Source organism: Megalops cyprinoides, chromosome 12, assembly GCF_013368585.1.
Source record: "Megalops cyprinoides isolate fMegCyp1 chromosome 12, fMegCyp1.pri, whole genome shotgun sequence".
NCBI classification, from domain to species: Eukaryota; Metazoa; Chordata; class Actinopteri; order Elopiformes; family Megalopidae; genus Megalops; species Megalops cyprinoides.
In genome coordinates this window covers 30,166,213-30,193,431 of record NC_050594.1, presented here as the reverse complement: position 1 = coordinate 30,193,431, position 27,219 = coordinate 30,166,213, and the positions used below count along the sequence as shown (strand labels likewise).

The following is a 27,219-nucleotide window of genomic DNA, read 5'->3' as shown; positions in this document are numbered from 1 at the left end:
ATTTGAGTATCTATGGGTATCTGTGGGTCTCACTGGACAAAGGCAGAATGGTCCATGTCTAAATGCTGTGAGGAAAGCCCTGCTGAGGCTCTCACTGTTCTCAGGCGAGTGACAGTGACCAGCTACAAGTCCTGTGACACTGATGGATGGGAGGCCTCACCCAGTACGAGGCAGACAATGAGAGCCTTCAACACGAGTCCCAGGACCGGCGTTCCCTGGGAGGCCTTCGCCCCCTGTGGCCTCACTCCAAAGGAGAGGTCGCGGAGGCACAGGGCCTCTCAAGCCGACACCTGGGCTTTTCCCCCCCGAAAAACAAAGCCAGTCACAGGGAGAGAGTGTTACCCTCCTCTCCACTACCCTGCTCTAATCCGTGGTTTCACCATAAACAGCCCGCATCCAAGAAAGAGACATCAATCCTCACATATCAGCGGGTCCCGCCTTCGAAGGGTTGGGATTAACTCCGCTGAAGTGCTAAACCACCCCTATGTAGTAACAGAATCACCATGGATGTTCATGAAAAGAAAGCACACAGAGAGAACAGGCTGAAAAACAACAACACAGTGCCTGTCTAAGTGAACAATTGCAGGGGCTAGCCTTGAGAGGTAGAAGAATTTCTCTTCAGAGATCTTCAGATAACTCGGACTCGGAATGTGCTCTTGGACAGAGAAGCTGTAGGTGTGTCTCTAAATATCCACTTAGACACAAGGGCAAACCATGCTCCTCTTTCGCGCGCCATCCTTAACTCCACAAGGGGGCTGTGGGATTTTCAACACTGAGTCTGGTTAAATATAGTATGCCTTAACAAAGACACGCTCGATACATTAAAATAAAGGCGCACTGAAGCCTGTCTAATCGTTTTACAAACCGCCGCCGGCGTCGGTTCTGGACCGAAATAGTCCTGCCTCACTACCTGTCAAAGCGAGGCCCCGCGCCTCCCATTACAGCATGCTGTGTTCAGCTCCGGAGGAAATTACAATCTGAATACATTCATCAGAGGAGATCAACACAGCAATTACAGCAGACACTGGCCACTGCTGTGACGCATCACATGGCTGTCAACGCCGGGGAAAAAAATGCTCCCGGTGTCAGCGGTGCCGCGACTCTTAAAGCGCTAGCCGCTGGCCTGCCTCAGTTCACAGAGGAAGCATCTGAAATCATTTAGCGCTGTGCGTTCATCTGTGGGACGAGGACAGGAGACATCACTGAGGCCCACCTTGGAGGGCTGTTATTATAGAGTAAGGCTTTGCTGAGCAACTCCATCACGCTCCTGCTCCTGTTCTTTTGCGCTCCTGCCCATGGCAATGATCTGGATTCACAGAGCACAGGAGTAAAGTTTGATCTCGTTGCCTCTCGTCCACAGCACGTGCTGCCAAAACCCTCTGAAAGAGCCAACAGATTAGGGCAGGTGGCATCTCTAAGTCAAACAGTCAATGTCACAGTGTGGGGAATTCGGTTAAACAATCAGATATGAATGGAACGCTGCTGCCGTTACCCCGCAGGAAAAGAGACTGGTCGAACCAACCCTGCGGCTCACAAGCAAGGTCCAGCGCATAAGCCGTTTATGTCATTTTCGCAAAGGAATCCAAACGCACTGGTTACGGACACGCAGTCGATGAAACAGAGCTCCCGCTCTTCACTCGCAACAACTGATTCCTATGCCCCACATCTGGCTGCAATTTCCAGCAGGAGCCAAGACGCTACCAGCACGCATTCATTGGACTCACAAGGGGAGAGCGGGCACTGCCGAAGTAGCGTCTCCCCCCCAACCCGTGCCCCTTTAAGTGGGGCGAAAGAGCATTCTCGTTCCGTCCCGCGCACGGGAACGTCCCGTCAGCGGGCATCGGCCCTGTCCCAGCACCGAGCGTGCCCAGACAGCACCTTCCGGATGCCTGCTGTGTGGGGGCGAAGCCGCTCGCCCGGGACCCGCATCTCAGCATGCTCGCAGCTTTCTTCTCCTTTTCACTTTTTTTCCCCACGGTTGTTGTTTTCCTGCAACTATCTGTTTTCCCCGATCGCTGCCAAGTAAGCTCTATTTACACAGCCTGTCTAGCCGGGGAGAAAAAGCGAGGCTTTATCACACCCTGTCTGGTGTCACCGTGGGCTTGCGGAGCATCTCTGCTCCTCCATCTACCCTGGCTCAAGGTTATCGCAGGACACTTATAGCCTGATGGCAATATGTTCTCCCGAGCGGCGGAGCAAACTACCAACCTGCAAGAGCCATCAGCGCGACAGAGCACAGAGGCGGCAAACACTTCACACCCGACCACATCTGTTGATGCTGCGGCTGAAGGAACATTCTGCCCTTCAAAGGATATCTGGCAGCCGAGCGAGATATACTGCAGCATTCATTTCAAAACAATGTTCGGTTATTATGTTGTCACTTACATGCAGTCAGTGTCAACAGTCACAGCCTTGAGAACAAGCCGGAATGTCAGTTAAGAATGAAAGTACGCACTGTGTAAGACAATGGGAAAGATAATCAAATGCCAGCTCCGTGCAACAAATTCTTTCGCAACTGCAGATCATATCTCAGTTCAGATGCAAGTCACTCCACTCCCAAGGGGGAGGAGAGGGAAAACACAGAGAGACTCATTGAGGCCATAAACTGCACTTTTTGGAATTTTTTTGGGGTTTTTTTGGAATAATTTGAATGACTCAAAACCTGAGAAGCCCCCATTGAAAATGGAGATACACAGAGAAAATGGACTAAAGAACAAGGGCGATTAACACACATTCAGAGCAAAAGCACACCTACGAAAAACTACAGACACCGGCAGCTGTTTCACATGGTTTTGACAACGGGTTACTTCCCTGACATATGGAATTATGAACACCGAACCCCAATTTTTAAGTGAAGATAATTTGTGTGAGTAGTGAACTGGTGTAATCAGTGTACAGAAGTAGTAAATACAGAATCACTGTAATGTGTGGAATCTAAGTGAGATAGGGCTGCAGCACTGTTCAACATTTGTGAATTGGACAGAGTGTTGGAACAATCTTAGGTCCCTGGTTTCACTCTACAAGATAAAGAAGTAAAATTGCTGCTCTGCACAGATGATCTGGTTCTGTTGTCACTCGCAGAAAAGGGATTACAGCAGATCATGTCAGTGCTGTCAGACCTTGGCCTTGACGGCAAATACAAAAATACAAATACAAAAACATCAATATCTTATGGAAACAGATACAATTTTGCAATAGTAACATACAAGAACACTGTGCACATTATAATTATTTAGGTCTGAAAATTCAAGTTACCCAGGAAATTTCAATTTAGCAGTAAATTAATCCAGCATTCGGGAAATTGTATGCCACAAAGACAAAACTTTTCATCAAAATCCCAATCTAAATTCGTCTATGAATATTTGAATGCTTACTTACCAAAAGTCGTATATGGGACTGAAATGTGTGGTCTGCTTGTAAAGCGAGATTTTGCTCAATGGGACAAAACCCGAATCTTAACCATGCCTGCAGAGTTTTGAAAAATATTCTGAAAGTACAGAGCAAACTCCAAACAATGAATGCAGGGTAGAATTAGGGCAACATAATTTTTTGTAAAAATCCAAAGGGCCAATTAATATAAGACACATTTTAAAAATAGCAAGCTGCACTCCCATACCATTACAAAGCAGTGCAATACCGAGAGCTGAGGCCAGAAAAGAGCCCCTTCACTCAGCTGGTCCTGAAGCTCAGCTCACAAACCTCTCTCAACACCACTCTGACATAGGACCACCACCATTCCAAACATTATTACAGCCAAGCAAATCATAAAACAGAAAACGCACACACACACACACACACACGCGCGCGCAGACACACACACACAGACACACACACACAGACACTCACACACAGACACTCACACACAGACACACACACACACGCGCGCAGACACACACGCGCAGACACACACGCGCAGACACACACGCGCAGACACACACGCGCAGACACACACGCGCAGACACACACGCGCAGACACACACACACAGACACACACACACACACACACACAGACACAAGACACACACAGACACACACACACACACACACGCAGACACACACACACACAGACACACACACAGACACACACACACACACGCGCAGACACACACGCGCAGACACACACGCGCAGACACACACGCGCAGACACACACACACAGACACACACACACAAGACACACACACACACACGTACGTGCACACACGCACACACGCAGACACACACACACAGTAGCAGCACAAAGCAAAATGGAGAACTTTCTGGCCCCAAAAATAGAATACACTGGGCCAGACTGACAACAGGGAAATATTTTCAACAAAGAAAATGATCAGTGTCCAGACTCTGTAAGTACAGTCTGTAAGTACACAGGCAGACATGGTTCTTCAAAGACAGGCTGTACTCACACTGCCAAGTGTGAGTGGCTGAGATGAGACTGCATTTCCTAACCGTACACAAAAAATACACTCAAATATGTATTTTATCTTTTTCCTAAAATACAATTTGCTAACTATTCAACATCACCCGTATCCAATAACTTCAATCCAATAACAATCACCCCAATTTACAGAAAAGAACAAACAATGTTCTTTACTTGTGGCACAATATGTCACTGCCTACAACGGGCTGAGAGACAGCATATGACACAGGCGACCATAAATCTTTCATTTTCATTTTAGAAACATGTTCAGACATAGTACATAGGCCTACTACACAGACATGCATTCACTGTCCCCTGTTAAAAAGAGACAGGGAAGGGGAGAGAAGGAGACAGAGAGAGGCAAAGGGAGAGAGAGAGAAGAAGGAACAGGGGAAGAGAGAGAGAGAGAGAGAGAGGAGACTCCTCCGTGACCTCGCAGGCTCAGCCAGCGCCGAGACTGGCTCCCCCACACACCCATGGTCACATTCCAGAGGGCAGCCACACACCCGGCACGGCCCTGCAGACCGCCTCCACAGAGAGAGCAATCTCCGGCCATCTTCCCACCCGCCACAGGTCAGCTGACCCACACTCGCCTGCTCTGACCCCGCATACATGTCTGCTCATGTCTCGCGGCGTCGCTCTCTAATAATTAGACAGACTAGCCAGCGGAACCGTGTGGTTTTCCGGTGTGCACGTTCAACAGCTATCCCAACAGAGGCCCAAGAATAGGTACTATTGGTACTATTGCTGGACGCGCTCTAAGAGTCTTGCACAAGCACATTTGGTTCAAAAATCCCAAAAGCTGGATCACAACTGAAGAGAGGAAAAAACCTGAGTATTACTTCTGAACAGTTATTGTTGGAGGGTCCTTATCTCTAATATTTGGAGGCAAAACAAAATGACTGCAGACATAGCCAACATTGCGAAACTGCATAAACTCCAAAATACTTCTGAATGCAACATATAGCTTCTGCCATTCTGACGAAGTAATTCAGGCTTATAGAGAACCACAGGGAATTTCTGCTTCACAAATTTATGTTCATAGGGGTGGCCCAGGGGTCACTGAAACAATGCTGAATCCAAAATTCTAGAAAAATTAAGATGTTGCATATGGTTCTCAGAGTGCTCTCAAAGGAAGCGTGTTATTTAGCATTCTGTAATTCAAGGACACACCCACCCCCGCTCACGCCCCTTCCCCTCCTCAAGAGTATGAGGATAATCGCTCACGGTAGAGTGCTATCGCAGGTGCTCTTCCTGCTTGGCCGCTCTCCGCCACACGCTGCATGAGGAGCAGGAAATGCTAGAGGGTGAGCTTCTCTCTGGAAGGGTATGTCAATACCGCCATACCTCTTAATAAAGTCCCAGGCCAGACAGTAATCCTCCCGCTTCACGCAGATACAGCAGCCCGCTGCACCTGCCGCCTCATACTCCGCTCCGCTCCGCGCTCACGCATTTCCTGCCCGTAACAGCTCCCACATGTGTGCCACGCAGACAGGGCTGCTGCAGAAGCCCGGACACCTGGTCGAGGACCCAAAACGCCTGGCCACAACCCCTCCCGCACGGCCGGAGGTTCCTCCGACGCAGCACGGAGTTTTTGCGCTTTATCAGCATCGGTTAAGCCTTCGTTTAACTGGACAGAATCGAGCCTTAACCTTAGCTGTGTGCATGCACGAATCTTACTCCCATAAAAGCTCACTTTCCAGAAGCAATCCCATCTTGGTACATTCTGTCCCCAGGACTCTGGCCAATCTCTACAGATCAAAATTAGCTTTGGAAAAGCGGGAATGCTGCAGGACTGTAGAAAACAAGCAGCAGCAGGAAGGCCTTCTGTGCAGACCACCAGCACTTCAGCCAGAGATAAAGTTTTATGTTGACTCAAATCTGCTTCATGCCTGACCATTAAATTGTTTTTACCAGTATCAAATAAACATGTATAAAAGTGACATCTGCAACAGAGATAAGCCGCTCAGTTGGTAAAACATCTGAGATAACTAGGAACCATACAACTCAACAGAGGAGGCTGCAAAAATGCTGATGCCTTCCAATATAGCCTTTCAATGAATATGTAGCAAACCATTAGGACAAGATAGCTAAATACTATAAATAGATAAAAACAAAATGAGTTCATGTGTTCTCAGTTTGAACATGTGAGTTCCCCATTAAACAAACAACTATCATAATCAATTAATTGATTAATCAAACAATGCTTAAATCCACAGAATTTCTTTCAATAATGCACACTATGAAAAATACTATGTGTGAATGCTCTTCTGAGATGAATAATCTAACTAATAAGCAAAAACACCTTCTCTACCTAGACTGTTCAGTTTACTGTGACTCACCAGTAGTATGACTGGGTAAAAGAAATTATAGTATAGTATACAATAAACTATATACTGTAACTATAGCATAGAACCACCCCCTAAGATGTCTGCTACATGATGACATACAATTCAAAAGAATTTACTCTGTAAAGTACTTATGATGCAAATCTTAATTACCAGTATCCTCAAAGAAATCTCAACCGGCAAAGAAATCACGCATGGACTGGTAATGTTTTCATACAATTTGTGGCATAAACATGATTTGTTTTTAGCGACTCGTTGTTGGAGAGATCATCAGAGGACTGAGTAGGAATCGGGGTATGAAAATGTGCTTCTGCTCCTCCTTTAATCAACAGCAGCATAAACTAGTCCCGCGCTCCCTGTAGAATTGTTCTCAGTAGGCTATGAAAACGTTCCAGGCAGCTACTTCATTAAAATACAAGACTTTAATTAAAAGCAGTTCTGCACACATCACTCCAAGAGAAATGTATTCAAAGGAGAGGCAGCATCTTTAATTGCAAACAGCAGAGCGTGATGACATCCAGCGCGGACAGCACCGGATCTGAGCGTGCTTCTGCAGAGAGCTTGGCGTTGCGGACAGTGCGGTGTGGTTTTCCTGCCTTCTGGTGCCCACCAGTAGTCATTAAAGCAGGCCTGAGCACCAGTGCCCTCCATAAACATTTAACTGCCTCGACTGGCCTCCATCTCAGCGAGGGCGTAATGGCTTCCCACAGCTGCTGCAGTGACTCACCTTGTTTCACGCCACCGGGAGCAGCGTGGGAACACATGCCGATGCGAGCAGGTTGCAGCTCGGCGCGGAGCGTGACTGGGTCAAAAGGGGCGGAGGGAGGACTCAGGTGGCAGTCATCTTTGGCCCAAAGTCACACACAGCTGTTTGGCCCCGAGCGAAGCAGGTACAGACTGGAATGACTCAGGGTGCTCAGCGGAGTAACCCCCTCGAGGCAGTGAGGGCACCACGGGGAACTTCAAACTGTGGCAGAGAGCTCAGAGAAACGCACATGGAGACTGCCGAGTGAACCCAGCCACATGCACTTGCGTAACCCTGACCCAGAAGCAGTGTCACCCGGACACCACAGCTCACTGATTCACTAACCAAAAAGCTAAATAAATAAACCTGAACTGAATTCAACTGGAGGAAAAAAAAATTCAATGACAAAAGATTTTAATTGGTTACACTGCTTACTCGTCAGTATTAAAACTGCAATGTCCAGCAGCACAAACAACAGCCTGTACTGATCTCCAAAATATGAACACTGACAGGAATGAAGAAATGAGTTTGGTGTCAGAAATGGTTCATGGAAACGACTGAGAACGTTTCATTTTAAATTAAAAACTCCAAAGGTTAAAATGTTTAACAGAATTCAACAGACAGGTAAGAGCATCTTGATGTACAACAAGTCCCTTCCAAATGCTCTTAAACAGACAAAAGTACCAAGTACCAGATAAAACAGTCCAAGTACCAGATATCGCATACTGTTCTGCAAGGTATTGCCCCCCCAGTTAAGATAAACTCCTAAAAGCTTCTAAGCACTTTCTTACTGGCAGCCAACAATGGTCCTTTGCCATACAGAAATATGGGAGCCAATTTCGCCAGCCCTGCTTCAAACAGTCTTACTAAATATGCTTTGTGACAGAGTCTCTAGACACCTCAGGGGCTGAAACAAGAAGACATTTTCATGAGCTACTACTCGTTGCAGAGGTTGCTTTAAATTAGGCTGACTGTCATTCAGAGTTGGTGTGAAAAGCAATTCTGGGGGAGTCCTTAAGGCACAAAGAGGAAAAGTGGAATCGTCAGCTCTCCAGCGCAGAGCATTCTGGCGGGGAAACACATGCTTCCTCTACAATGAGACTTTTCTTCTCTAGACCTTACTGATGGGTGAGGCATTTCCCATGATGACTCACATCTGTTCATTTTTTAAATCACAAAGAAGGTGAATACACAGTCCTGAAAAATGATGCTATATCTGGCTGAAAAGCCTTTCATCAGTTAACCTCATCTACTTTTTCTGTTGGCCAAGAGGAAATCCACATCAATTACAGAGGCCCATTTCTTGCAGTCCTTACCAAAGAAGTGAGGGGAAACGGCTGACTAGCCACAGAGCTGTGACTCAAACGTACACAGACTTGCAGCCTCGCCTGATCAAATAATCATTAAGCCGGCAAAGTAAACGTTTACTTAGCATTTCTGTAAAATGGGAGGTGTCTGAGGGTGGCGGTGGGGGAGGGGAGGACGGGCCAGCAACTTTCATTGTTCCCCTGTTAGCGTGGCTTTGCTCCCCGCCGCCGAGCTGAAAGAGGTGACCTCAGCGCCATTGTCTGCGAGGATCTCTCTAGCTCATTCCATCAGCTGGCACTCGCCCGTCAGCCCCGCCCCACGCAAAGCCCCCGCATTCCAAAGGTTGACCAGGAAATGATATCAGCGCAGCGGCGATGTAAAGTTCTGCCAGCTTTGCTTCTCTCGTCCCTTCCAGGGGAATGGTTAAATTGTGGTGCATGGTGCGGGGGGGGCAAACTTTTGATTTGATTCAACAAGTTGACTCAGTCTAGCCATGGTGCTGTTGATCCATTCATTCACTCTTTTCGTCCATAGCCTCTGTCAAAAGTGACCTATACTGCAAATGTCTGGACCACATGAGCACAAAAGATGAGACACCTTGTCCAGATACCGTAGTACACACCCCTGATCTACACGGCTCAAATCAGCGAAAAACAGCCTTCTGGTACCGAGTTCAGAGGTCTGCATTTCCCAAAATAATGAATCTGTCCTGTTTTGAAAGCAAGGCCTTTCACTGGTCACACTCACAGAGTCAACAAACAGACCGTCTGTTTGTTCAGCTTGTTCTGCCAGAGAGTCCCAGCTTGGCCAGGGGGACAGCCATGTTCTACAGCGCCCTGTCAAGGCCACCCATTACCCAACACTACCATCCAATTCACAACGGTGTGAGCTGGATGATCTTTTGTGGTGCTGCTGGACAGGTTTGAGGGTACAAGTTTCAGGCAATTTGCTTTTTTTTTTCTTTCTCCTGATACTGAACAAGAAGAACTCCAACAGCCTGAGTGCGGCCATAAGGCGAAAGCAATTTGCTGGCACTGGCAAACGGTAAGTAAAATACAGTATATTAGCAAGTGGCGACACTGGGAAGATACTTCCCTGCAAAATGTTATTAAAGCTGAAAGGTCTCCAATCAGAAAGTGCTCTGCGGCGATGCCAACACCCAGGCATAACCGCTACAGTTGGCGGTAAGGTTAAGACCGCAATTAGGATCCATACCCAGGAAGCGTCTGAGAATGGCCCCTGAGGTGCCAGGCTTAATCAGGGTACCTTATCCCTACACGGCACAAGACCTCACCATTAAATTGGCCTATAACATGCATCGATACCCTCTCTATAGGCCTGTGCTGCTTCCGTTCAGCCAACCGTGGGGGGAAAAAACGTCAATGTAATTTAGCTCTGCTTGGAAAAATGCATTGATAACAGCCTCTGACATGTCCACTTCCCTCTGGCAGAATGAGACACAGATACAGATACAGATACGCCGGAGGATTCCACTAAATTCATTTCAACCTGGGGTGACAGAGACATTCTGTGACTGTGAAAAAGGTCGCCAGCACTGACAGAAAAATACAGATAAAAAATGGGGCTGACATAATCCATTACACGGAGAGAAACCAACCCAGCACAATGAGGCAAAAAGTATTGTGCAATGTCAACAGAGCTAGTCACCTACACTGCCAGGTGATGCAAAGCCTCTCCCTTCTAGCCCCAGTCATTAGCTCTACATCAGAGGTCTTCTGACTAGGAGGGCGGCGTGAGAGAATTACCTAACAGGGCCCAGCAAGCGAATCACGGCCTGGTTACATCACAATATATTTTTACATAAGAATACAACACTAGCTGCATCATTATATGGAAACTCCAACAGTTTCACAGGAAATATCTCATACTGAATACAAAAGTCCCGAAAGAGTCATCTCCTTAACTTATTCCTTCTCTGGTAAGCAGGGTCTTGTCTAACTGCAACCCTCAGACAGACCACATGTAGACATAATACCACAGTATGGCCACTGTAGTTTGTTGCTCAACAGGAAAAAAAGGATTCTTCAGACTCAGGGCCCCAAAATCTGACACCCAGATCCATAAATTGCAAAGGTGGCAAGGCAAGTTGCACTAGTATAGCATCATATTAACTGTGCAATTGCGGAGGGGAACGTTTCAAACAAACTTGCCAGCAAACACAGCCGGCTTGCCTTCTCCTCTGCTGGGTTAATAAGAAAGGTTTGAGACTGGATTAATTTTACTTCTCGTCTGCTTGATGAGCAGCATATGCTGCTACATTATGTCATTTCTGATATGGAGATGGCTCACGGCACTTAGGCTAGATCACACAGACAGGTCCAGAGAACTAAAACCAAGATGTAGGAGGCTAGACACTTTCATTTTATACAAATGATCTGCAGTAATATGTCACAAACAGATTCAAATTACACAATGTGCAGGTGAGAGTTGAAACTTCTCATTTTAGCAAATCTCAGTGAAGAGAGGGGACAGGGACTGTTCTGATCGCTTGAAAGGAAGGTGCGAATTGGATCCTCGTAAACTTTGCTGGCACACTTCTGCCAACTCGCACCGTGGTGTGGCGTACCAGTGAAAATGCAAAGGTCTCCACTGTCGGGCTTTCGCCACATTCCAGACCAACTGACTAAAACACTTCTCACATCAGCAGCCCTCACTGACTTCAACACGCAACCATGAAGACTGAAGAATGAGAGCTATTCCTCAAAAATTTACACCACCAGAAACGAACCCAACACAAAGGAACGCTGTCTGTTGCAACAACATTGGACGGGCCAAAAGGATGTTCATACATCAAGTAAGACAACCACAACATAGCAATTAAACTTTTACGGACAACAAACGATGAACTGCAGAAGGCATTTCGTGACAGACGTGTAAACGCAGCATGCGGATAAACCTGCCTCGCCCTCCACTTGCTGCCCATGCACTTTGCTTGCTGCCCTGGGCCGCGCTAGCTTCCCCGTGCTATCTGCTTACTGTTCCGCCTTACACTTGCTGCCCCTATGCTCCACTTGCTGCCCCACGCCCTGCTTGCTGCCCCTACGCTCCGCTTGCCACCCCGTGCTCCACTTCCTTCCTCAGCCAGCTGCACTTGGCCTCGGTGGCTCCCACAAGCCCGCGCACGGGTGACAGCCAAAACAGAGCCTGCACTTATCCACTTCTGCCCGCAGGGGAATGATTCTCAAATGTGATTCAGACAAACCGATAGCATGAAAGGCCCTCCATTACCATTCATCTCGTGTATCCATTCAGGCTCGAGCCGCCGTTTGGCAACCTGTCAACTTAAAAGCATCGTTTTACATTAAACAGGCGGTTTAGGCGTAATTGATTGAGCCGCGTAATGTGACACACACCAAGAGGCTGCAAGTCAGAGAATTCTTAGCATTCTTAAGAATTCTTAAGACCGAGACAGCGTTTGACTTTTAGGCGAAAGGCGACATGGACACACACGATTATGATATAATACACGTAGTAGACTCTTAACATTTCAGTTGGTGAAGACGTATGTCTTTGGCCAAGGGAAGAGGGCCAGACCATCTTGAGGAGAAAGAGAGAGAGAGGGGCAGGGTGATGCAGTGCTCACTCTTTTGTCATCTCTGTCCACTCTGGTCACTGCGCGTCTCCCTTATTCATTTCCTCTGAGGCTCCCACGCACAGCCGAACCTGGTCTCACCTACTCACTGCCCTTGTGTTCCTCCAGCTCCACAGTACTGCAAACACTCACACAGGGATGGTAGTGTGGACCTTCTATAGTCCTCCCATTCAAGCTTACGTGTCTCCCCCGACATTCAGGTTTTACACTGACACGCCCACCTCTCTGCTTAACACCCGCTCAAGGGAAGAGGAGAAGACTCCAAAAAGGATGTTCTGAACCACAATACTTACAGACAGACAGCTTGTTTAATAAGCTCTGGTGATGCCACTTCTGAGCAGCGTGACTGAACGTGTTGCTCAACCCATCACTCCCATCTGAGAGTATATTTGCATATGAGTGTGTATCAGAGTATACTTTGAGTACACTGTGACCTTCACCATGGACTAGAATGATTTATAGAAAGAAATCATGTGCTGAAAGGAAGAGGAGTCTTCCAGGGATCCAGAACTCAGTGGGGCGCTGGTGTGGTCCACATCGAAAGACACATGGCTTAAAATGTCTTAATACACGGCTGTGAGGTCTGCAGGCTTAGGCTCAGTCTTAACCAGAACACCTGACTATGGCAGCTCGCTTTCAGTGGCCCTCCATCTGCTCAGTGCAGCCGATACTTCCCCTGCTGTCATCCAGAATAGCACCACAAACATTAAGATTCAACAGGGTTCTCAACAGTGAGTATTTTCCTACAGGGCAATATGATTTCTGAACCGGACGGAAGCACAGTTCACCAACAGACAGACGCATCTGAACAGGGCAGGAGGGGGAAAGAAAAACAGGCATAGGTGTGTCATTTTCCAGTCAACAGATCAGTCACACTGCACCATAACAACCTGAGTCAGCACTGACTACTTAACTCTAAGCCACAGAGGGATTGTCAGAATATTAAAATCCCCTCGAGCGAAGGACAGGGCACGACTGCAGTGTGCTTGAGCGCAGTCAATAGGATCCAGACGATCTGTTAGAAACATCATTCCACAGTACTTCCATTACGTGTGAGCAAGCGGATAAACAAAGTCACACTCTGTGATTGATGGAACGGGAGCTGCAGCGCTCACAGCCAGGCTAAAACGCGAGAGCAAAATCACAATGCGCAACGCAGCTGACATCATTAGGAAAGAATATTTCGGGCTGCTACCACGCTGAGAGGGCTGCACTCAGATTTCTCCAGAAGCTTTTCTCCTCCTCTCCCCAATAGTTGCATAAATGTGAGGCCACAGCTTGCTCTAACATTTCACCAAAAGCGGCAGCGGAGGCAGGTCTGTAATTAACCGCCTCTCGGTTTCGAAGGTGTTTTTTTTTTTTTATTCTGATGGTGCAAAAACCCACATCTTCAAGACTTCAAAATCATCTCGCCAGCAACGGTGACACGATGTTGACAGAAGCCGGAAATTGATTTAATTTCTTTGAGGGATGTTTTTTTCCATGCGTGGACTGTGGACAGGATCTGCCGGTGAGCACAGCCAGATGGAAAAGGACCCGCAGTTCACCCTTCCAATGCTGCAGGTGCATTATGGTTTGCCTCTAACAAACTCCCGGGTCTTTTTTGTCATTCCTCACACGATGAACAGCAGCGCCAGGTCAGAGCGCTTGACACAAATCATTAAGTTGAGGCTCTGTGACGGCCCGACAGGAGCAATATCTTCCCTTACCAAAACAGCCACCTTTTTCAGGCTCCCTCTGGCAAACAAGGAACTGAAGTAAAAGTCAGTTTTGTTAAAGTACTAAACCTGTTCAGTTCATTTCCCCACACTCAAATGGCACTGTAATAGCACCCTGAGAGGACTGCCAGAGCCAGTTAGAAAAAGATGGTTCCCAGACAGTCCTGCCTTTTAGATCACATTTACTTGAGGCGGTGTGAATTTCTGAAGCAAATATTGTCTGTCTCCTGCTGTCTGTCCAGCACAATGGTTCAGGAACTGAGCTTGGAATCTGACACAGGTTCAAATCCTAGAACTTCTTGAATCGCTTTGGCAATGCATCTCAAGGTTTCTTCCACAAGCACTTTTAATCAGATATCAAAAGTAATGTCCCAAAGAAAAGCAGTGTCCTTGGAGTTTCAGTTCATCCCCTCATATAGTAGTGTAATGTCTGATTTTCATATTATGGACTATTGCCATCAGGCAGGGAAGGAGAGGCTGAAGAGTGTGGAGTGTCCCAGGAGGCACAGTTCCATCCACTGTGTGAAAACTGAGGCTCCTGCTGGATCAGACCTTGCCACACACATATCCCAATTCAAGATTTAATACCCGCTCTGAAGCTGCTGTCAGGTCAGCGTTTGCCATGAACGATCTCAAACTGCGCCCCACGCCATTGTCATCCGTACCACCAGCCGATGTGTCAGTCATGCTCCTCCCGAGCCTTGCGCCGGTCCTAACGTTCAGTGCCAAGCCACATTTGGCAAGAAGCACAGTAATCCTGGGTTTTGGTCAGATACCCTTTGTTACCCTCAAAACCACTTTGTGTTATTAATACCCAGAGTTCTTAGCACTGTCTTGTAATTTTGGACATGACTACCCACCATTAGAGATGTAACCCACCCGTCACTCGTAATCACATCACAGATAACTTCATTTCAATCGAAGCTGGAGCTTTTGTGCAGAGAAACTAAAATGGCTTTTTAAAACGATTACTGCTTGCTCTTGGATCAGGAGAAGGCTCACATCTTAAGCAACAGACACAATTTTAGATCATATCTGAGATCTACAAACAGAGAAGGCCACAGAGATTAAAAAAAAAATTAATGCAGTTTTCACTACTGACTTTTGGCGTTTCAATCTGCTTGCACATTTATATACTTAAGCAAATAGCAGAAGCAAACAGAGTATCTCTCCACAGTAGAGAAACGCATGCTTAACTGCATAACATACTGCCTTGTCTTTAAGTTTTTGAAAAGACAATTAAACACACTGAAGCAAACTAACTGTTGAGAAAGTAAACGAGACAATGAGTTGTAACACGCTGCGTTCTCACAGCACATTCAATCAGCAAGCTTTTTCACATCGACTCTGTCTGTTTGACTTGGCAACCGCAATCACGGCACCGCAATACAACACAAGACGACAAAAATAAAAGACCAGGTCCCACAGCAGCCGCGCACAATGTCCAATTTCCTTTTATTTAGAGTCCAGCTCGGCGGAGTTTCCATTATGTGGGCTCGCTTTTCGCTCCCTGTTGTTTTCGGCTGCCATTATTTGTGCGGGAAACTCGCTGGCCATGTTACTGCTGGCAGACTTGAGTGGTTTATCCAAAACGGAACAAAAGGAGGAGCTATGGGTGCGGGGTACAGGTTCCAGAGTGCTATAGGGAGCATACAAGGACGGTAATTGCTTTGCAAGTGGAATTTGCGCCCTTGTGCGGCCCCCAGTTAGACAATTTCCTTAAACCCACCTCACAGAAATCCCCCCCCCAGAAGCTATTTTCATCTGCGGAGGTGAGCTAACATTCCAAGATAAAATCTGCGGAGAGCAAACAAACACACGCCACTGCTGTTTCACGGGCGGCGCGAACAAAGGATTGTGGGAATGTGAAATACACTGTGTTTGAAAAGCTGGAAACCGAACACTTGGATGCTAAGTGAAAGCGCAGCGCAGTTGAAAATCCTGTTTCTAAGTGTTCCCAGCTTAACGTGTGTTGGTTCCTTATTGCTTTGCCAAATCCTGCCTGTCCTACTTATGCTTTCTGCTTTATTTAATACTGCATATTACCTGGTCAGCAAAGCACTTCAATGCAGCCCTTAAACAACAAATAACTGCAACCCAGAGTTTTTTTTGGCTTATCCATCGCCATCTCCACAGTTTATTTGCTTTAAAATATTGCTGTGTATTCGCAAAAGTCTTCTTTTCAAAGGCATCACTTAGTTTAAAACTTTGAGAAAGTGATTCACCTTGCTTCCTCTGAATTCTGGAATGCTTAACAAATGCACGGTTTGACGGACACTTGTTTCTCTCTGAACTGTCGCTTCTTTTTCCATCTTCCTCCCCCTACACACACCACCTCAACTTACTACTCAATACTGGAATGGCTCTGACAAATCTCATCCCTGAAATTCTTAAATGGTGCGGTGTCTCCTTTAAAAATACATCCAAGTCCAACAAGATAGAGGGCTAATTGCACTCATGAAATTTTGGTATGCACCTCATTCCTACTGTCATTCATAATCCCAGCAGTATTTTTGTGGGTCCCCAAATCGGATATGCCTCAATTTATGACTTCCCCTAAACCTGCTCTTGTTTGGTTTCATACTCGGGGACAGCTGTGGGATGACTACTGGCTAAAGAAGCTGAGCAGCTGAGAATGCCACCTTTAGTACAGAAAAATAGCCTCAATGAAGCTGACTGCAAGGAATATCAGTGCAATAGTTCAGACATGGAAATGGACAGTTGTAAGTTTGATTCCCAGTTCAGGTACTGCCCTTGAACTCGAACCTGATTTATTTCAGTAAATATTTAGTGGTATAACTGGATAATATAAAAGGAAATTAAGCTATTCGAGTGGCTTTGGCTAAGGGAATTGGCTAAATAAATATAAATCTTATGGTAATACATAATGTATACAGTGTGACCATCTCGAGAGTATGCCAGAACGTAGGGGATACCCTACCTACAGCCTTTATAATTTCCAGCACGGAAAGATCCCTGACAGCTCTGCGCCTGGACCAACAAGCAGCATCAAACAACAGCGGCCAGTATGACAGAGAGGGGACAACGACAGAGCATCACCGTCACATTATGGTTATTTTGCTGAGTGTCCCTGCTCTATCCATCCCTTGCTTTTTCCCCCTGTCTCCACTCTTCTATAAAGGGGCGGTCACTAACTCTTCTATTAAGCCCGCGTAGCAAACACTTGCCTAAAGCGTTTGGAGTTATGAGCCTCGGATTTTCAATAAAGAAAAAATGGTAACGGTTTCAGGAAAACGCATAATGCAACGCGACAGTTGATCTGAATGCAGTCTGTCAGTGAAAGTAAAAGTGATATTACTATATCCCCCTTGTATATACACTATTCTCCCTTTCAAGTTTCAACGTAGAGCTACATATATGGATGATGTTTAGGTAGAAAACTACAGATCACTTTGTATGTAACACACCATGTACACTTGACTAGCTAGCCAACCCAGGTGCAGCTAACTGTCTAAGTTAAGAACATACAAATTAGCATCTTACATTACACTTGGTTAACGCAGGCTGGTTAGAGCCTTACTGGATCCTAAGTATAAAACGTTAATTATACTCGATATTAGTATTTACAACACAGTTACGACGTTTGTTTAGGGCGCAGTGAATTGCACACAAAGTAAGAGGGTCGGGCAGCTAGCTAGTTAAACAACACGTGTCCTTTTATTTGTCGTCTTTGCATCGTACCAAGCAACCCCCAGATCTCCCGGGAGGTCTTCGTTTAATTGTTCGTGTAAGGTGACTTGCTGGCTAGCTAAGATTATCACAACAAGCGACTAGATCGTAAATCTAAACCAACGTTAGATCATTCTGCAAATCAGCCACGCCGTGCATCTTCGACTTGTCTTTCAAGTGTTGTGCATCTGCAGCAGACTAGTTAACGATAACCACAATTTGTGCTGCAGCCTCGCTCGAACAATAGTGAGCAAAACGTTAACTGCTCATTTCTATTACAGCAAGCTAGCGAGTACATTTACCCGCTTTCATAACTAAATGTGATTTGAGCTTGTCAAAATATGGATGCACGATATTTATGGATATTGCCGCTGAGTCTAACGTTAACTATCGAGATAGCAAAACATTACCACCGTTTGCTTCCCATGCAGTATAAAATAAGAGGAAATCCAACACTTGCAAAGATGCTTCTCATAGTACCAAGCTTGCTAGATGGATACGTATCACTAGCTAGTTGAACAAAGAATCTCATCCATCTACCTACCTATACAGTGAACGTTGGCTAACAGAGAGAAACTAGCAACCGCTAGTTGAGAATTTATCTGATGTTATATCATAAAACGACATGATCAAAGCCGTCGCTTTATAAATCAACATTTATAACATTTAAGGTATTGTAAGACTGGTAATGTGAATGGCTCGTTTTCACTAGTTTCAGGTCACAAGAGCCAAACCACAATCATCTTTCACAAGTCGCAACTTTCCTCGTAGTTCATGTTAGCTGGTAAGTCAGGTGAGCGACCCTCTCGTCTCTTTCCTTTGTAACGTTAGCTTTCTTTCACTCCACTTCTTTGCCGAGAAAACCAATCTGTCGGGGTTAACTGGCAAACGTTTGACAAATCTAAGATGTGAAGTACGGTAAGGAATAAAATAAACGACTGACTAGATGATTTACCTAACTAACTTGCCTCAACATCAACCATCTGAAAACAGCTAAGTGACAGTTTAGCTATCGCTCACAGCAGTACATCTGAGCTAAAAGGCACCGCGCTTCCAACTCACCTTTTCTCGTCCCTCTTCAATCTTTTTTCTGTCATCAACAAAATCCAACCCGCCTCTCCTTTTTCTTAATTCACACGAATCATCCAGTCCGGTAAAATCAAAGGAGTGGTAACCCGTCTTCTTAACGCAGCTAGTTAGCTAAAATCCCAAAATATTTCCTCCCTCCCGAAATCCAGTTAGTCCCGATATAGTGTCGCTACAGGAGTCCGGGTGTTTCGTTAGTAGTTGGAACTCCCAAGTTTCGTGCAAAGTTGCAGCTCCGCCCAGCTACGCAGCTGCTGGAGGGATGAGGTCACCGTTACCTTTCCCTCCCTCCCCCTCGCCCAATCTCGCGAGAAGTTTTCAATGAAATAAATGAAAATTGAGCAGCGGGTGAAATGTGCGTTGCCATGACAACGGACAACGCGTAGTTTGCCTGCAACCAGTGGCTTTGTTTGATTGTTTGTTTTTTGCTATCACTGCTCGAGAGCTAGGAACAAAGGACAAACAGGATCACTGGCTGAGACGTTTTCTTTATTTTGGCAACCTGTGATCACTTTTGCGGTGTTCATCCTTTCAAGAACAAGAGACACGGGGAATTATAAAGATAGCTTAGCTGGTTAGTTACTGGAGCTAAGTTGCATGAGTTGTAAGCTTCTGGAAACGCCACTAGAACTGGAAAGATAGCTATACGGTTACCTGAGTAGTGGTAGTTGGGGAATAAAGCACCGTTATACTTATACACTGCGCTGTCCACAAATCGATCCAGCGATTGGGGAAATCAGTTAATACGTTGTAATAATATAATAACAGAAATGTGAATATTAATGGATGCAGTTATTACCATGCTTAATTCCGTTCCATTTCCTCCCTAGTACTTCTGCATCAAAATAGATGATTGATTGGTCGTATAGTGACAGCTAGTAGATCAGTTTGCATCTAAGCTAGAGCTGCTGTTACCCCCCATCTTACCCTAAACATTCTACAAATATATTGAGTGCAACTTGGGGAAAAGGACTGTTTTGTGAGTGGCTGTGGGTATTGGTGTTGGATATATCACTTCTTGAGGTTTTAAAATTATTGATGTTTTCCAGCTTCATCCCAACTTCACTAATAAAGTCAGATATTCATAGCAAATACATGAAAATTCAAGGTTTGTTCAGAGATGTAATAAAGTGCTGCACAAAAGAGACTGCTGCTGAGAGGTGTAAGTAGTCTGTGAAGGGCAGTTCTACAGATGCCGTTTTAGGATAGATAATACAGCTCAGAGTCAGTGGAATGCTTTTGTGTCTATAGGAAGCTTTCACTGTCATGGAGTTCCCTAGGGGGCTTGTGTCTTGTAAATTACATTATGGCATTAGCACTCAGCCACTGCCCTGGCCTTTGTCAGCACTGACTGACTGCATGGATATAAATGCATTGTTTTGCCATATGTTTTGACCATGCAGCAGAATGTTCTTCCAAAGTCAATGAGCACAATATGATTAAAAAACCTTTTTTTTTTGTTTTTTTTTTTTTTGGAGAGATGAGATGGTTTACCCTCCGAAGGCTGGGTGTTGGAATGTTGGCCAGACTTGTGACCTGCTCAATTTATTAAGCATACAGTACCACCACATCAAGATACCTCCTGCCAAGAGGCATAGCACTGGAACAAACTATCCTCACTGTGGTTTTCTGAGAGTTATTAACTGTAGTGTTGATTTTTTTTATTTTCTGTTTTATTTATTTATTTTTTTTACGAGGAACTTTTACTTATGAAATTTATGATTGTCTGCACATGAAAGACAAATAGATGGAAATCATTTGGCCCACTAGTGCAATAAAAAATGGCCCAAATGCAAAGCTTGTTGAGGAGCCTGGGTTTAAACAGTTCTCTCATTTATAGAGCACAAAGTAGTGGTTTATGAAATCTTATAAGCCTGTTCACCATGACAATTTTTAGTGCAAAAACAGACTACATACAGTCAGGATACCATTGCAAGTTTAGGAGGAAAAAATCAAAAATTTTCTTCTACGTTCATTTCACATGGTGAGCACACAATCACACAGCTCAAATAAAATGTGGGGAAAGTGTCTTACTCCCTCTACAGTTGCTTCCGAGTTACTGCACCTGTACCTCATATTGAGCTGAGGAATTCTTCAGTAGGCCAAGGAGGTCCAGGAGAGCCTTTCTCCACTTTGCCTCCTTGGCTGTCTACTGTGGTAGATATTGTGAGTTTTGTAATTTCCTTGCCTGTGTTTCAGCAAATACACAGATGTTGAATGGCACTATCCCTTTGTAAAATAACAAAATTTTGATTTAAAAATAAAAAAATAATATTAATGATTTTATTATTTACTATATTACATTCTGTACTATATCTTCTCATGAATAGTTCTTCAGGGTACTGGCCTTTAATCTAAGTATGTAATGATCTGATATATAAATACTACACTACATTAAGTAAATTACCTTGACCAATCATTTTTTTGTTTCTTTTTTTAAGGTTGTTGTGCTTTTAAATATGATGTTTTCAATATTTATGTAATCCAAATACTTTGGGACTACCAATACAGAACAGCTTGTAACTAACTTTGGTAAAATGCATCACACGATGTGTCATGAAATGTACCCTGTCCAGAATTAAAACGTTAATTTCACATGTCTACAAAAACATTTATCCACACAACTGTACTGCTTAAACAAGCAGATGCAATTCACAGAGAGGAGGATGAAAGATATGATATATCTTTATATGAATTCCCATGGAGAGATGCAATAGAAATTTCTGTTTCTGAGTGACTTGTTGTTAAGGATTCCAAATTGCTATGCAAAAAAATGCTATGCAAATAAGGGACATGAGGGTAGTTAGTGAGCTTATCACAGTAATAATATGAGATGTTCATTGCAGATGTTATTATTCTTTTCTTTACTTTTATACTGTGTCAGGCTTGCAAATGGAAAATCTGAAAATAGCTGTTCCACTATTGCATTCCATCTGGCTAGCAGTCCCCATCTCTCTCTCTCTATCATATTTTCCCCTTATTCATTTTTCTCATTTGCTTGCACCATCTGTCTTTTCGTTCCTCTCCCCTCCTCCACTGCCCAGATCACCTTGTGATAGCGCCCCAGGATTACACAGAGAAGGGTCAGGTAGGGGCCCTCGCCATAGTCACAGGGAGAGAGAACAAAAAACAACAACTGGACAAAAAGAACAGAGATGAAGTGCATGTCCACATATCTGTGTGTTTTCCTTCAGGAACCTGGTTCATTAAGTAATGAAGGGAAATTGAACTTGCAAACATTTTCTCTCTGTGAATATTAATCAACATAGCACTCCTCATTTGCAATGTTTAATTAATCATAATATTGTGCCTGTGAGAATCCCAAAAAAGCTTCCCTTATCAAGCGGTGAAATTTGACAGAAATAGTTTTAAGAGATTTCCTTGAAAATGCAAATGTCTGGCCTATTTGTTTGAACTGTTTAAGTACGGAAATGTTCTATTTTTGATGCCCGCAGTTAAGAGAACCTATGGGGGTTATACAATAGGTTCCATTTTGCTGTGTCATGTGAGGCATATTTCTTTTTCATAATTGTGTTTATTATTTGTTAGGATATAAATCATACTTTCATGCTTGACATGTAGTGCACATCTCTCTAAATAAGGGTATTTGCTAAGCAACATAATGTACGTAAATGCAATAAACGTAAATGTAAGTGCATATCATCATCGCTGTATGTTGTCATTTTCAATACCACCATGACAACTAAGCCTTTCATATATTTAGCTCACAATATATATCCTCAGAGATACTGAAAATCTGATCCGTTTTTGGAACAGGTACTCACAAATTTAAAATAAGTGTCAAGGTAACTTGTAGGTTCATCGTGTAGAAATTCATTGACATTTTATGAATGCATCCCATCTTTCAACATGACCCAAAACTGGCAAGCCACAAACAACCTTTCATGCAATGAAGGCATTTAAGCATTATACAAACAGCCAGGAAGAAAAAACCTCAAACCTTATATAAAGTGTTAATGCACGTCCCAGAGATCCCCTCTCCTTGCCTTGTCAAACTTCCATCTGTTCAGATATCTCTGCAACTGCAACATCCTTGCGAAGGCTGGCAAGCGTGGCAATCAGTGGCCTAGATTTTCATGAGGGCTGGAGGAGGCATAGTTCTGTTCTAGTTCATCTGGTGCCAAGACTGTAACAAACCCTTTTGCTTTGTCAATCACACTTTCTCATTGTGTGTCAAATCAAAGGAGGAGGAGGGTTGATTAACGTCCATGTAATGATAAAAGCAAGCACTGTAAAACAACACGCACATATTTGATCTGTACTGCCCATGGCAAGAGCTGCCCCAGGGTGCGAAGGTTAAAACAGCATTGGCCAGGAATTTGCAGACTGTGTGCCAGAGCACACTGGTGTGATAGTGTTTCTGTAGTGCAGTATGGTTTCACTTTCCAGTAACAGTTGAGCACATGTCATTGTTCACCAATTAACCCCATTATTTTATCAATTTTTTTTCAAAAGTTTTTTATCAAATACCTCTGTAATTTAATGCGTTTACAGTTTACCAGCTGTGCTGAAAGCTGAAACAGCCTAGAAGAGAGTTGGAGACCCACATTTAGACAAGTGCTGTTTCACTAATGATTAACCAAATAAACATACTATCAACTTACATGCAGATATTCTCTGTATGAATTAATAACATTAAAACTGCAAATGAGCCTGCAACATGTGACTGTGTGTCGCTCCAGGACAGACTTGACTCAGACAGATATGTCCTGGTCAGCTGCTAGATTTATGATTAATTTGAAACATCACCAAATTTGTAAAATGTCAGGCTTGTTTTATCCTTTCTGCTGGAAGCCAATACATAATTCATGTAGTTTCATGTAGTTTATCCTTTCTAGAATGATATGGCTCCCTTTTAAGATAATATTTCTTGAGTGAGTCTGAACGTGCTCTACCCCCTGCCCACCTCTTGGGACACATTGCTGACTCATTAGCGTGGTGCAACGTTGGGCTACTTCACTGTCAAAGGCAGACCTGTCTGTGCCAATGAATTATTCAATAATTATTGTGCCACATCAAATAATGCTGACAGAATCTATCAATATCAGCCAGCTCTGTGCTTCACAGTCAATTCAGCCATGTTTAGTTAATCACAGTTCATGTTTAAGAAGGCTGTTGCATTGTGGGATCTAAAATAACAGGCTTTCTCAGCCTGTTATGGTCAGACTACAAAAACAGCCCAAGTGACCTCTACAGTGAGTATAGATCAGCGTGTCTCTCTGTGATGATGTAAGTGAGTCTTCCCCGATTTCCCTAATATTACTGAGGATCCAAAGTACTCTTTTCCTGAATGATGGCCTTTTGCAATCATAGTCATTGAGAGATTGACCCACAATTCCCTGTTTAATGGCTGATCATGGTGATGAGCTCACGATTTCTGCCTGTATGGCTACTTCACTGTGTTCTTGTTGGATCAACAAAGACTCAAAGTACCTGCTGTATGTCTGTCAACACATTTTTCTCAAACTCATGGTGGGGTGTGTCTACCAGTGAGCGTTGTGTCAGTCATAGCAAGTCCTTCTGTTCTTCAGTGTGTTAGTCTTTGTGTCATTTAGAAAGTGTGTCAGCTTGTCCTCCTGTCACTCAATCAGATGGTGTGTTTCATTATTTCGCAGAGTGTGTAAGTGAGTCAGTGAATGAGTACCTATGAGTCAGTTTCATGCAGGCAGCTTGTGGTGTACACAGTGTCAGTGACCTCCTCCTGAAGCCGTACCACTGTGTTCAGGTCCCCGTCTCCTATACATCACAGCTGTTGGAAAGGAACCCTACTCACAGGCTAGGCACACCCAGAGACATTGGGGCACCCCCTGCCTTTGATACCATTGCCTGGCTGGTCTTTAAAAGGAAAGAGATGGATCTCATCATCAAGCCTAAAATGGTATGAGCTGCTGGTTCACAGGTTCGTGGAATTAGAGTATCAGTGGAGCAGTGTGTCACTGAAGTGTTTGAGAGGCTTCACAACCTGAGACCATGTGGTCATGTGATTTTACAGTTTTTAGTCCTAATAGTTTTGTCAAGAGGCTTCTCTTTACACTACACAAAGACATATTTAGTTATAAGTGTTGTTTGTTTAAAAACAAAATGTGAAGGTACTTGAAAAGGGTGTAATGTGTAAACATTACACCCTTTTATAAATTTTATCATAAATAAAAACTGCACAAAATTTCATGATATTATAAGTATTCTCAAAAGGCTTAGCAAAGACCAGCAGATTTAAACATGATGTGTACAAAATATGATCAGGGGTCATTCATCGTCTTATAGATTAAAAAGATTAATCAACAATAAATAAATATGTAACACTACTTGTATCTCCTAGTCATTAACAGATGCTATTATAGTGCCACAATTTTTTTGTTGTTCATTACTATTAGTTATTCGGTTAGTTGTACTCCCCAAAGCGAATTTCTCAGGGAGAAACCTACCTATGAATCTGCCTGTGTAGCCAGTAGATATGGGTCGCTGTTAGTGACAGTGTGGATATGGTAACTTTGTTATGTACACAACAACAAGTCCAGTTTAAATGCAGGAAACTGACATGTCACTGCTCAGAAGCATAATGTTTCAGTGAGCAGTCTGTTGTCACACATTTTTCTTTAGGATGTACGAGCATTGCTTTGGTACCAAACAAATGCAATGATGACGGAAGACCGTGCAATCTCATGCAACTTGCAGATGATTTCCTGTGGTGCTCTGCTCCTGCCCTGGCTGTTTCAGATGGGTTTATAAATAGCGATACATTTAGAGGTTTAGATGAGACAGGCTAAGACAGAAGAGCACCTTTGCTGGCCAAAGCCGTGGGCTGCTGCGTTGCTCATGTTAGCGTACTCACTGCATTCTAGCTCATTTATCTATATGTTACATTTATCAGCCCTTTGCAGATATGCACATCGGTGCTATGGACACAGTGTATTTCAGTAACAGGAGGCTCATCTATCGTCACTTAAATCTGTGTGGTGCAGGAAGAAGGTGGTTTGTTTTAAATGTTCCGGAGCTGGACTTTAAACTAGTTGAACGATGGTCCTCAAGGGAAGATGCTGACATTGGGTTCAGAGAACTGGTGTCAGGGGGTTGGGGTTTTGAGAATGCCATCAGCAAGCAATTTTATGTGCCTTATGTGCTGAGCCAGACCTTCACTCCAAAAAACTTGTTCATGATAGCTGTGATTTTCACACTGGCTGTCCCAAAATCACTTAACACGTGATGCTGCTGGGGAGGGTCCATGGGTTGGTCAATAATATCTGATGAGTTTATACCCTGGTGAGGTGGAAACTGACAACACAAATCAACAAAAAAGAAATCAAACCAAGTCAGGCCATTGTGTAGCAGGGGGAAAGTCACAGCGGCTACAGCAGAGGTATTTCAGAAATGCCATTGACTGTGATGGAACACGCATTTCTTAACCCGGGGGAAAATTGCCTGTTGGTGAGGAAGCATGACAATTTAAAACGAAATAGATACATTCATCAGGTAGATAAAAAAACACAAGTGAAACTGTCCCTGAAACCCAGGGAAATCTGTTATAGCCATGATGTCGCAATTATGTAGCAATCCTCCCGCTGACAGCTGGGAGAAACGGAGCCCGGTATTACAGAAAATAACGCTGCTGCGAAGGCCCCTATTTCTCACTCGGGGATGCTCACCTACCGTACAAACAAACAGCATGACTCACTCAAGTGTGACAGCACAGTGGAGAGGTGGGAGGAGAGGAGAATGACATCACCATCTTCAGTGGAATAGGGAAAGCTGGAGGTCTCAGCCCACTCACACAGCACGCACAGCAATAGAAAATGTCTTTTCTTGGCTTTCCTGAAGTAATTTTTTTCGGCCAAGTAATTTTTTTTTGCCAGTTTGGCTAAGGTGTGGTGGAGAAAGTCCTCTCATTGTAGCCATTCTTTCTAAGTGACAGTTCAGCACAGCTACACATGTTACATAGCTGGTGTGGGAGTGCCTCCAGCTCCTGGCACACTGTGATAGCAAAGGGAACACTAATCCACAGCTCCTCCCCCCTGCATGTTTTAATGTGATTGAGGAGTCCATTGGAGGTAGGAGATTAGTGAGGAGGCCCTCTCTCCCATTTTCTCTGTCTCTCTCCCTGAATTCTAAATATTCTGGATTGCCTACTTCTGTCATGTTTTTTACAGATCTTTTGATGAAGTAGTTTGTTGCACTATATATATTATTTCTTGTGCAAACAGCTCTGGATGAAGGTGAGGATGCTATTAACCCCAGAGGGACTGTCACTATGTGGTAATCACACATGAGAATCTCCTGT

General features: G+C 44.4%; 1 long non-coding RNA gene across 1 annotated transcript in view; it reads right to left on the bottom strand.

Annotated features, from left to right (window-relative positions):
• LOC118786592 overlaps positions 1 to 19,111 on the bottom strand; it is a 46,446-nt gene extending 27,335 nt beyond the window's left edge. Inside the window, exon 1 of the long non-coding RNA XR_005005352.1 lies at positions 18,900 to 19,111. This is a non-coding gene — a long non-coding RNA (uncharacterized LOC118786592). The remainder of the gene's footprint in view (positions 1 to 18,899) is intronic.
• Between the last annotated feature and the right edge of the window lie 8,108 nt (positions 19,112 to 27,219).